Below are 11,867 nucleotides of genomic sequence, written 5' to 3' on the forward strand. Positions count from 1 at the left end.
GTCCTGAGCCAGACTTGGCTGCCTTTTGAGTTATGCAGGCCTCTTAAAATTCCATAGTCATGGGACCAGCAGTTAGCGTAATGGCTACGTCGCTGGACTCCCAGGTAGTCGACCACAGTTCGGATCCCGGACCCGGCGGCTTGACCCAGCGGCTTAAACTCACGCCGGGTGCGTGTGCGTGCGTGTCCAAGATCCCGAGAGGAGAACAGAGGAGAAGGGATTGTGGTGTGGCCATCCTCCCTGGGGTGTGATTTCTCTCTTTTTGTCTCTCTGTCTGTCTCTGTCTTTCTGGTGAGCGCACGTGCCCTATAGCAAAAAACCTCTCAAAAAAAAAATCTATATTTATGTCAGACCGTGCTACCTCTTTTATCTAACATGGAATCTAGAAGAGACATGTGGTGCTTAAAATACCAAGTGACACCCAACACAGAAACAAATTCATTTGTATGGCAGAGTAGATCTTTGAACAATTTGGGGGTTTAGGCACTAATCCCCAATAATAGTTGAATATCCATATAACTTTTGATTCCTCAAACTTAACTACTAATAGTCTACCAGTCAGCAAGTTGACTGGAAGCCTTACCATTAAATGACATGAACAGTTGATTAAAACACATGAGGATCTTCAGAAAGCTCACAGAGAATGTGTGTTGTGAAAAAAATTTCATGGATTTCAGTTTTTGTGCAAAAATAAATACATGCTTTAATTCCATTTTCCACAAAATTTTTGAAGTACTCTTGTATTTTTTATATTACATGTGGTATATACTCTATTCTTATAATAAAGTAAGCTAGAGGAAAAATATTATTGAGAAATTCATTAGGATGAGAAAAATATTTTTAGTATTTATAAAAAAAAAATTGTATATAAATGGACCTGCGCCGCTCAAACCTATGTTGTTCAAGGGTCAAATGTATATGTATTAATAAAGATTTTATGTAAACATATAAGGAATACAGAACCAAATAATCTTAATATGGCTGACTGGGTATTGGAGCCTAATTGTGCATCATAAACCTGATTCTTAAAGTAATTCTTCAATCCAGCTGTCAACAACTTTTTTTCTATTGTTCGTATTTAGTTCTTTGATAGCAAGATGGACTAAGAGGAGGTTGGTCTTTTGCTTGTGATAAGCACAAAAATGTGTCCTTGTTATAGGAACAGTTATCCATCAAGTTGTTTGTTTAACCTCTGCCAAATTTCAGTGTCTCTTTTCAAATTCATAAATGATGTTCTTGAGTCAAGAAATTATCTGATGCTTTGATTTTGCGAAAGTTAAAACAACAACAAAACCAAGAAGGAGCTTAGGAAAAAAATGACAATTTCTCTCATCTGAACTACTAGACAAACAGCAGCTACTGACTGAAGAAAAAAAAATTTTAAGGCACGCTTAGCTGATAAAAGAGTTAAAAAATAAGCAAAAAGAAAATACTGTCATTGTAGTATTGTAGACTTGTTAGAATAATTACTTAGGGAAGTTGTAGCAGCATCATATATAACCAGTATGGTTTATAAGCTCACCAGAAACACCAAGGTGCATTTACAATTAAGGTACAATTGAAAAGCTATTGTCTTTGATTTCACTTTTATTTTCTTGAAATAAATCATCAGATAATATCTCTGATGTAGGAAGGAAAGAAATTAAAATTCTTGTATTATCAAATGATGCCTGGACATTATATCTATATATACACAAGTCTCTCTCTCTCAATTACCTGCTGCAACCAGTAGGTAGACACATTGCTAGAACATAATATGATAACTAGGACCTTTCATTTGGGGTAGCACAAGTCATCAAAAAGGATTTGGGGCATGCATGCATATTAATCAACTGTGAAGATACAGCTGTCTTGGATAATTATGATGCTGTGACATATTTAAAAATGTTATAATGAAATTTCATGTAATCCATGGAATACATGAAATTTCATCTGCATATTATTTTGTCATACTATTTTATTATCATTGTGTTATATAAACATGTGTATGTTCATGTCACTCTGTTCGGGGTCTACAAAAGGAGAAGCAGAGCTCTATTTCTTGTCAACATGCATGGACATGTCATAGATAAAATGTGGGAAACCCTGCCTTGGTAGCATCTGCTTCATTTTACATGGACTGAATGAGAGGAGATAACTAAATCAGGTAATGACAAGCAGAGAGTGACTGTTGGTACAGTGACTTTTGTGCATATTTCCTCTTTGTATACATAATGATACATAGACTTCTGTTTTTGAGGGACTCATTCAAGCATTCAGTAAATGAAGTTCCAGTGAGCTGGAACCTCTTCCTTCAGCAGATGTTTCCACAAATTGTTTACCTGCTGCCATCACTTCAGGTTTTCCTAAATCAACAGATGACTTTCCTGCCTTAGATCTCTTATATTCCTTGGAAGTTATTTTGCTTTCTTCTGTTCTCATATGAAGCACAGTTTAGGCCACTTTTATGATAGACATGAACAATCACAGTAAACTAAACGTTTTTTCTTTTTCTCCTACCATCTTGTCATCACTGAGTTCACTCTACACTGCTCTCAGAGGCTAAATTGATACTGCAGCTCCTACCCCCCTCCCCGGAAATTGATTAAATTACAATCCACTTCCTGTTTCTAAATAGGAAAGATGTTATTGTCACAGGAAAGTATCTTAAATGACACAAGACAAAGTTGCCTAGCTGTAAAATCACTCTATTTTCATTTTTAAAACATATGATGAATCAAGGGGGAAAAAACTCAAAAAATTTAATGGACACAAAAATGGAAAATTACCATTTGATGATAATGTGTATAGTAATATCTTTTTAATGGACTAGTATACAGTGTATTTATGCTGGGAAAATTAATTTTGTATGTTGTAAAAGTATACAGTGGTTGAATGTAAAAAAAAAGAACATAAAGAGAAAAACATTGATTCCTAAATATTGTTATCTAGACCATTGTGATGTAATAATTGAGCTTTTCTCAGGTTTTCAGACCTCTTTGTGTTTGTTAAATCAGAGATATCTTTTGCATTTCATTTTTGTACTGTTTATTACCAGCATCTGTATAACTAAATTAAAACAATACTTAAGGAAGTTGGTATTAATCAACTGGTTATTGCTGAGGAATGAGGATATAATATGGTGAAGCAGAAAGTTTTTTTTTTTTAAATTTATTAGCTCCTGCATTGTTCATTTATTTTTGCCACAGCAGACGTCACATTTCTAATGACAAATAAAGGAAGTAATTTCACAATATAGACAAGTAGTTGAAAAGACAGGGTTGAGTTGGTAAATCTAGATCAGTTATGCATCTCAGGTATCAGTCTCCTTTGAGCTCTAAATTAATTAAATCAAAGTCTAATTCAGTTGTTGTTGTTGTTGTTGTTGTTGTTGTTGTTCTTCTTCTTCTTCTTCTTCTTCTTCTTCTTCTTCTTCTTCTTCTTCTTCTTTACTTGCTTTCTTAGGGTCCTCATCCCTCTGTAACAGAATAGTTGTGAGATCCAGAGGGGATTGCTTTTTTGAGTAAAAAAACTTTAGAGAGTAGAAAAGAGACATTCCTGCATCTGAATAACATTAGTTACACATTTTCAGGGGTGAATCTGAAAACACTGAAAATGTAATATTCTACAGATGCTGAGTAATTGTTAAATAACAATCCACTTGAAAATATTAAATTTTCTATTGCTCTTTAATATTTATGTACTTATGAAGTGCTCTCTACTATGTTCAATTGAAAAATCTATAAGAGATAGAAAGTGATGTTGCCATCAGAATGATCCTAACTTGAAGGAAAACAAAAAATTAAAAAACAAATCCAACAAACCACCTAACGTGAGACTCCACCCTAAATTTTGTTGACATCTTCCTTCAAATATTTTGGCCAGTTTTTGTTGTTGTTGTTGTTGTTGTTTATTTTTAAAGGTTTTTGCTGCAGGGTGCATGTACTTGCCAGAGAGAAAATAAGACAAAGTGAGAAATAACCCCAGGGGTTATGGCTGTGCCATAATCCCTTCTCCCCCTTTCTCCTCCTAGGATTTTGGGCATGCATACATATGTGTCTGGCATGATTTTCAAGCCATCGTGTTCAGAACTTGAACCACAGTTGACCATGCAGGAGTCCAGCATATTAACCATCATACCACCTACTGACCCCAGCCAAATGCTTTTTAGGAAGACCACATCACATATTGGATTGTCTGAAAAGTCATGACACATTTTTGCATAGAAAAACAGAAAGAATACTATATGACTTTTCTGATGACCCAATAGATGAGAAGAATAAAAGTCACCGAGAAGCAATAAATATTCTGGAAAATAATTTAATGAATATGCTCATTAGAATTTTTTGTTTGGTGGTGATAGAAACTGAAGTTGGTTAAAGAGAAAAGGTGATATACTTGCTCATGAAACTAAGTATGGGGAAGGGAAGTGTGTGATGAGTTTTAGTTTGATTTGTTCCAGAAGCTCACTCTGTGTGATAGAAAAAGCAACTATTGACCATTAGGGACTGCAAACTTGTTCCAAAAGGAAGAAAAAGTCACACCTCATCCCAGAGTCCATATAGCAAGTATCAAGAAAAATTCTAATTGACCCTGTTGATATCACGCGTTCATTCCAGCCAAGGAAATAGGGACATTGGTGTTGTATTCTGGGTCCATGATGGAGGAAGGATGGGCCTGATAATGAACAAGGACAACATAGAATGGAAAGTTGTGTATGTGTGTGTGCGCGTATGTGCACGTGTTTGTGTGTGTGTGTGTGTGTGCATGTGTATTAGTAGGGTTCTAGTGCCAAAATAAAAGTCACTGGATGGACAAACCACAGTGCCTACCATGGAAAATCATTTTCCAAGATCTATTACATTCATCAGCACCTAGGAGACTTCCTAAGGAGAATTATGCTCAGGCATTAGGTTATTTAGTGGACGTTGTGTTCTCTTAACTTCCAGTTTTAGCCAAGCACTTGTAAAAAAAAATCACTCCATGTATGATTGTTCGGCCTTGATCTTGATATGACAGAAGAAAGTAAGAGGGAAGAGAGGATAAAGAAATATCAAATTGACATACTTTTTGCTCAGACGTGGACAGACAGTCCAACAGCACAATGAAAATATTGACCCTACATAGCAACACGATAGGATTGCTATGGATCCCAGACACCATCCTCTGCGACTCTAAAACCATAGAGGCTCACTTGATTACCACACCCAACAAGCTCCTCAGAATTTGGAATGATGGGAAAATTCTTTACATGTTAAGGCTCTGCATCAACACTGCCAGCTGTAGCAGTGAAACTTTCCCATTGTTAAAAACCTGCTCACTGATCTTCTGAAGCTATGGCTACCCCAAAGAAGAAATGATTTATAGATAGAGAAAAAATTCAGTTGAGGCAGTTGATCAAAAGTCATGGCAACTTTGGGACCAGCAGGTGGTGTGGTGGTTAAGGATACTGAACTTCCACATGGCCAACCACGATTAGAGTCCTCGGCTTGGCGACTTGATTTCTCACATTCTCTCTATCTCTCTCACTCATTCTGTCCCTCTATGGTCAAGTTAAATTAAGTAAATAAAGCTATATGAAATAATTCTTTAAAAAATCATGTCAGATTTATCAGTTCTACTTCATGAGTCTCAGAAACACCACAAATCATGACAATATCTGCAGGCGACTATGTTGTTATGATACATGTTTTGAATTGAGTAGAATGGGATATTTCCCTATTTAGACATACATTCCCTGTACACTGACTGTGTTTTTACCCTGGGTGTCATTTTGGGTTAAAAAAGATGCTACACCTGTAAGAACAACATCAAGCATCACCATGGTGCTGACCATGACCACTGTCAGCACCAGATAGCAGGAAGTCCTTGCCACAAGAGTCCTACATGATTGTCATGGACATTTTTGTGACTTTGTGCTTATTTGTCTTTGTGGCTCTGATGGGGTATGCCACCTTCAACTATTGAAGGTGCAGAAAACCAACCACCGCTAAGAAGGCAACATCGTTATTATATCCAGATTCCTCAAGGTGGATTTAAGAGCAAATAAACCTCCAAGCCCCTTCCATTTATTCTCTCCTTAATGTGAGACCATTGCCCACCATGATGATCATGGTAAACAACTCAATGTACTGGTAAGAGCTTGAAGACACGTGCTTCTATGAGTGCCTGGATGGCAAGGAGTACAAGAGCTACTGCTGCTATGAGGAGTGCAAATCGGGGTCCTGGCAGAAGAGTCACATTCACATAGACACCTTGGAGCTGGACTTGTACTCGTGGATTTACTTCCCCACATCATCCTTGCTCTTTAACCTGGTTTATTGGATTGGATACCTGTATCTCTAAGTGTCACCCATAGTGACAAGTAAAGAGCACTTGGTTCATCCCCTCTCTTTACCTTTGTCAACCCTACACCAGTGATGACTCTTTGGGAGTAACTAGAAAGGACACTGCTCAGCTTATCTTAAGTTATAATTGATCTTGGCAGCACAAGAGGATGTATCCAGCAAATATATCCATTATGTATCACACATATATACAGGCACACAGACGCACACGCACACACTGTAAGTGATATTTTTGTTCATCCCTTACTGAATCTGTAGCTTAGTGATGTTTATTAATGGTTTTTTAGATATTTGAAGCAGCTGTCAATTTCCCTTGCAAAGAAATCTGTAAAACATGAAAAGAAAAAAAGATAAATAATTTAGAAAACCTAGGGAACAGCCAGCTGGTGGTGTGGTGGTTAGGGTGGTTGGATCACACATGGTTTATTGTGCAGTTTGAATTCCAGATGTTTGCAGCCAGAAAAACACTCCTGGCACTTATGCATGTGTGCCCAAAATCCTGAACAGAGGGGAGAAATGGATGAGAAATCATTGTAGCATGATCATCCCCCATAGAGGGTGCTTTCTTACTTCCTGTCTCTCTCTTTCTCTCTCCCTCAATGGTGAGTGCATATGCCCTCTGGCAAAAATTGAAAAAAAAAAAAAAACCTAGGGAAAATACTGTTCATAGTGTCACAGCTCTGTTGAAAAAGTAAAAATTACATCTGGGTCATCTTGTTAACCGTTGCCTCAAAAATCTTTTGACTCCTTCAAATCAGTGAAATCTTCCCTTATCTAAATTACTATATTTATGACACATAAAAAATCTGAATCTGTCATGAAATACTACTTATGATGATGACATTAAATGGATAGCTTAAATAAAAGAATTGCTATTTGCAAGGGACCATGCAAAGCTTATTGCGTGTGTTCTCTTCCATAATTTTGACAAAAAATTTATTAGATAATTTTTAAGATTCTCACTTTTATTAATACGTTTGAAGAAACAAAATGGCTTACCCTAGATCAAACTCCACAGTGGATCAGGGATTCAAACCAGCTATATATTTGTTTACTTCTAAGGCCTGTGCTTTCAATTGATATGGTGTTGGCTTTTTTTGTTACAGCTTGCTTATACAGGTAAAGAAATAGAAAAATTAAACCAGTTGTTCATATAATAATCATGGGGGTGGGGGAGAGAGTGACTCTTTTTGGAGGGGCAGATAATTTTAGGTTTTAAATGACTTAGAGGGCACTTAGTCATTTTTAGTCAGATCATCCTTTTTCATCCAATTTCAATCTAGGCATATAGCCCCTTTTAATTTTCATATGTAAAACAGGTAAATGTAATCCTTATTAAGGAAATTGTATCCTGGATGAAACCTAGTATTTTTCACCATTCATTCCTCCATTTAAGTTTTAGAAGGATAAAATGATATCAGTCTTTGTATTGTGCTTCATAATTAGTTTAGCATTTTCCAACTCATTGCCTGTAATGTGACCTGTCAGACTGGTATATCTTTTTTTTTTTTTTATTGATTAGCAAACTTAAGTTTAGAGAGGTTGCATGACTTTTTCTAAGTCATCTAACTCCAAATCTTATGCACTATTAATTATAAATCTTTTTTTTTTTAAATTGTAAATCTTTAAAAAGCACTCAAATGGCAGAAAGGTGGGCAGAGTTGTCCTATAATCAGATAGAGATAATCATTAGTAATGGAGATAAACTGCCAGGGAAAAGAACTATAATGTGGTCATTTAAAAGCAATTAACGATTCTGTAGGACAGTGTTTTTAGAACTGATATTTAGCCATGGGATGGGAAACATCACCACCATCAGCAGCAGTACCTTTATACTGTTGATTTTTTTTTCTTTATTCTGTTAATGCACAGAATGCCATTGATCATTTTAAAAATCATAATCCAATCTTGCGTTTCTGGAATAAACTCAATGTTGCTATTATGTATTATATGTTGCTGAATTTGATCCACTATTATTCTATTGATTATTTTGCACCTATATTCATGAGAATAACTGGGCTATAATTTTATTTATGTAATTATTTTATATAATGTCTTTATTAGGTTTTAGAATACAGATTATGTTGGCCTCATCAAAAAAGTTGCCTTATAGTTTTTAACTTTTGAAAAATCCTAAGATTTTATGTAAAACTAATGTTACTCCTTATTTAAACAGCAGAAAGAATATAATGGTAGAGTCATCTGACTCTGCAATTTTCTTCTAGGAAAGACAAATTAGAAATTAAATTCTCAAACTACCTGTAGTAGCCTTTAACTTTTCTGTTTCTTGTGTTAGTTTTGGTAATTTGTGTTTTTCAAGGCATGTTTTACTCAAAGTTTTCCAGAGATGGAACTGATAGGATATATATGTACGTACAGAAATACATGAGAAGGAAATAATGAGGGGAATTGGCTTACTTGATTAAGGAAATTGAGAAGTTACATCCTATGTTGTCTACAAGCTGGAAAACCAAGGAATCCAGTAGCATAGCTCAGTCCAAGTCCAAAAGCTCAGAACCAAGGAAATCAGTAGTATAGCTCTCATTCTGAAGCCGAAGGCCCTAGTGCCCCCGAGGGCACTCCCAATGCCCCCAAAATGGACAACTTGTAATTTTTATATCCAAGGGTGGGAGAAGGAAGACATCCTAGCTTGAAAAGAGAAAGAGGAAAAATTTGTTCTTTCTTTGCCTTATTGTTCTATCCTATCCCCAGCTGATTGCATGGTGCCTGCCCACATTAAAGGCAGACATTCCCCACTCAGTTCCTTAACATATAAGCCAATGTCTTTTGGAAACATCCTCACAGACTCACCTGGGGCAGCACAGTTATTCTAATTAATTGTCGAACCACTTGGATTTTCTATCCAACAGAAGAGGGATTGAGTGCTAACTGAAGCATTGAGAATAATTAGTATAATAATTAAGATTAAATAATGCTTCATTGGTATCTGGGTATCACTGGATCCAGTCAAGTTGACATTCTAAATAAACCATCGTAAGACATTTTTCAATTTTATTTAAAGTTTTCAATTTAATGGTATGAAGTTGTCTATATTATCTTTTTAATATGTCTGAGATCCTAAGTGACATATTTTTAGTCCTGATATTTGTACTTAGCTGTTTCTTTTTACTTTGTAAAAATTGCTAGAAATTAATAAGTTTTACTGGCCTTTTAAAAAAGTTGAATTTTGACTTTTGTGATTTTTCTATATTTTATTATATTAATTTATGTTCTTTTAAAATTTATTTAAATTTATTTTATACATTCAGTTACTATACATCCCTTAGCTTGTAAAGTAAATTTACCAACATGAATACACTTCACACCAGTCCAGATGAGGATACTATACACGTTATCATGAACCGGTAATAATCCATTTCTGCATCTCATAGATATGTTGTCTATTTTTCTCCTTAATTTCTTTCCTCACACTTTCCCTCTTCACCCACCTTCTTCACACACTATCTCCAGCATGCATAACCATTTTCTACACTTCTATATCCTCTAATCTTTCTATTTCTGCTATAGAATGTGGACAGATGGTTTATGTTAAGTGGAGACATACAGTGTCTTTTTTTTTATAGCCTTAATTGCTTCACTCAGGAGTAAGTCTTCCATATTCATCTACTTTCTATCAAATGTCAGGATTTTATTTATTTATTTATTTATTGACTGAGTAGTGTTTCATAGAATATATGAGCCACATTTTTCAATCCATTCATCTGTTTGTGGATATTTGGGTTGGTTCCATGTCTTAGCAATTGTGAATAATGCTGCAATAAATATATATGTGCAAGCACTTTTCCAACAGAGTATTCTCCTATCTTTTGAGTAGATACCTAGGAGTAGAATTGCTGGATCATATGGTAGCTCTATTTGTAGATGTTGGAAGAACCTCCATATTGTGCTCCACAATGATTGAACCAATTTACATTCCCAGTAACAGTGTAGGAGAGTTCTCCTTTCACCACAGTTCCGCCAGTACTTATAATTTTTATTTTTTTTTAAATCTTCATCATTCTGACTGGGTTAGGTGGTGCCTCATCATGGTTTTGATCTGCATCTCCCTTATGATGAGGGATATTGAGCATTTTTTCATATCCTTTTTGGCTGTTTGTATGTCTTCCTTAGAGAATTGTTTGTTCAACTCATTTTCCCATCTTTTAATTGGGTTGATCATTACTTTTTGTTTTGGATAACCTGCTTGAGTTTTCTGTGTATTCTGGTATCAGTCCTTTATCTGAGGCATAGTTTACAAAAATATTCTCTCATTCTGAGGGTTGTTGATTTACACTAATTACTGTGTCTTTTGCTAAATAGAGACTTCTTTAAACTGATATGGGGGACCAACAGTTAGCATAATGGCTGTCTCGCTGGACTCCCATATAGTCGACCGCAGCTCGCATCCTGAAACCGGTTGCAACTCACGCCAGGCGCATGTGCGTGCGTGCCCAAGATCCCGAGAGGAGAATGGAGGAGAAGGGATTGTGGAGTGGCCATCCCCCCTGAGGGGTGATCTCTCATTTTCTGTCTCTCTGTCTGTCTCTCTGTCTGGCGAGTGCACGCACTCTATAGCAAAAACCTCTCAAAACAAAAACAAAAACAAACTGATATATAATCCCAGTTGTCTATTTTTGGGATTATTGTCTGTGCTTTGTGAGTCTTCTTTAGGAAATATTTCCTTCTCCGATGTCTCCCAGAGTTTACCTAGTGTTTTCCATCAGTAGTTTTATAGTTTGAGGTCTTAGGTTTAGAGCTTTGATCCACTTTGAGTTGATTTTTAATAGTGAGAGATAGGGGTTGAGGTTTATTTTTCTGCAGGTGGATACTCAGTTTTACCAGCACCATTTTTTAAAGAGGTTTTCCTTTTCCCCAGTGGTTTGACTGTATGTTCTGGGGTTTATTTTTGGGGTCTCTATTCTGTTCCTTTCTGTTTTTGTGCCAATACCATGGTGTTTTGATTATCACAGATTTGTAATATATTTTGGGGTCAGGGAATGAGAAGCCTCCTACTTCACTCTTCTTGCACAGGATCGCTTTGGTAATACAGGATCTGTTATGATTTCAGACAAATTCTATGATTGCCTCTTCTAAATTGGTAAAGAATGTCTTTGGTAATTTGATTGAGATTACATTAAATATGTAGATTAATTTGGGTAGAATTGCCATCTTGATTATATTAATTCTTCTAGTCTAGGAACATGAGATGTCCTTCCACTTTTTTGTGTCATTTTCAACTTCTTTTTTTTGATTTTCATAGTTCTTGTAGAGAGAGAGATCTTTGACTTCATTGTTTAGATTTATTCCTAGGTATCTTATACTTTTTGTGCCTAAGGTAAATGGAATTACTTTCTTCAGTTCTATTTCAGTCTGCTTGTTTTTCATTACAAAAATGCTATAGATTTTTGTATGTTGATTTTTTATCCTGCTACATTACTGTATTCATTTATTACTTCCAGGAGATTTTTTTTCAAGGATACCCTTGAGTATTCTATGTAATCATATCATCTGCAAATAGAGATAATTTCACCTCTTCTTTCC

The 11,867-nt window shown here is 35.7% G+C and overlaps 1 pseudogene; it reads left to right on the top strand.

Annotated features, from left to right (window-relative positions):
- The first annotated feature begins 4,991 nt into the window (after window positions 1–4,991).
- Window positions 4,992–6,324, top strand: LOC102474678 (gamma-aminobutyric acid receptor subunit gamma-3 pseudogene; annotated as a pseudogene).
- The last annotated feature ends 5,543 nt before the right edge of the window (window positions 6,325–11,867 follow it).

The sequence above is a fragment of the Tupaia chinensis genome, unplaced genomic scaffold, assembly GCF_000334495.1.
Source record: "Tupaia chinensis unplaced genomic scaffold, TupChi_1.0 Scaffold000338_1, whole genome shotgun sequence".
Lineage (NCBI taxonomy): Eukaryota > Metazoa > Chordata > Mammalia > Scandentia > Tupaiidae > Tupaia > Tupaia belangeri.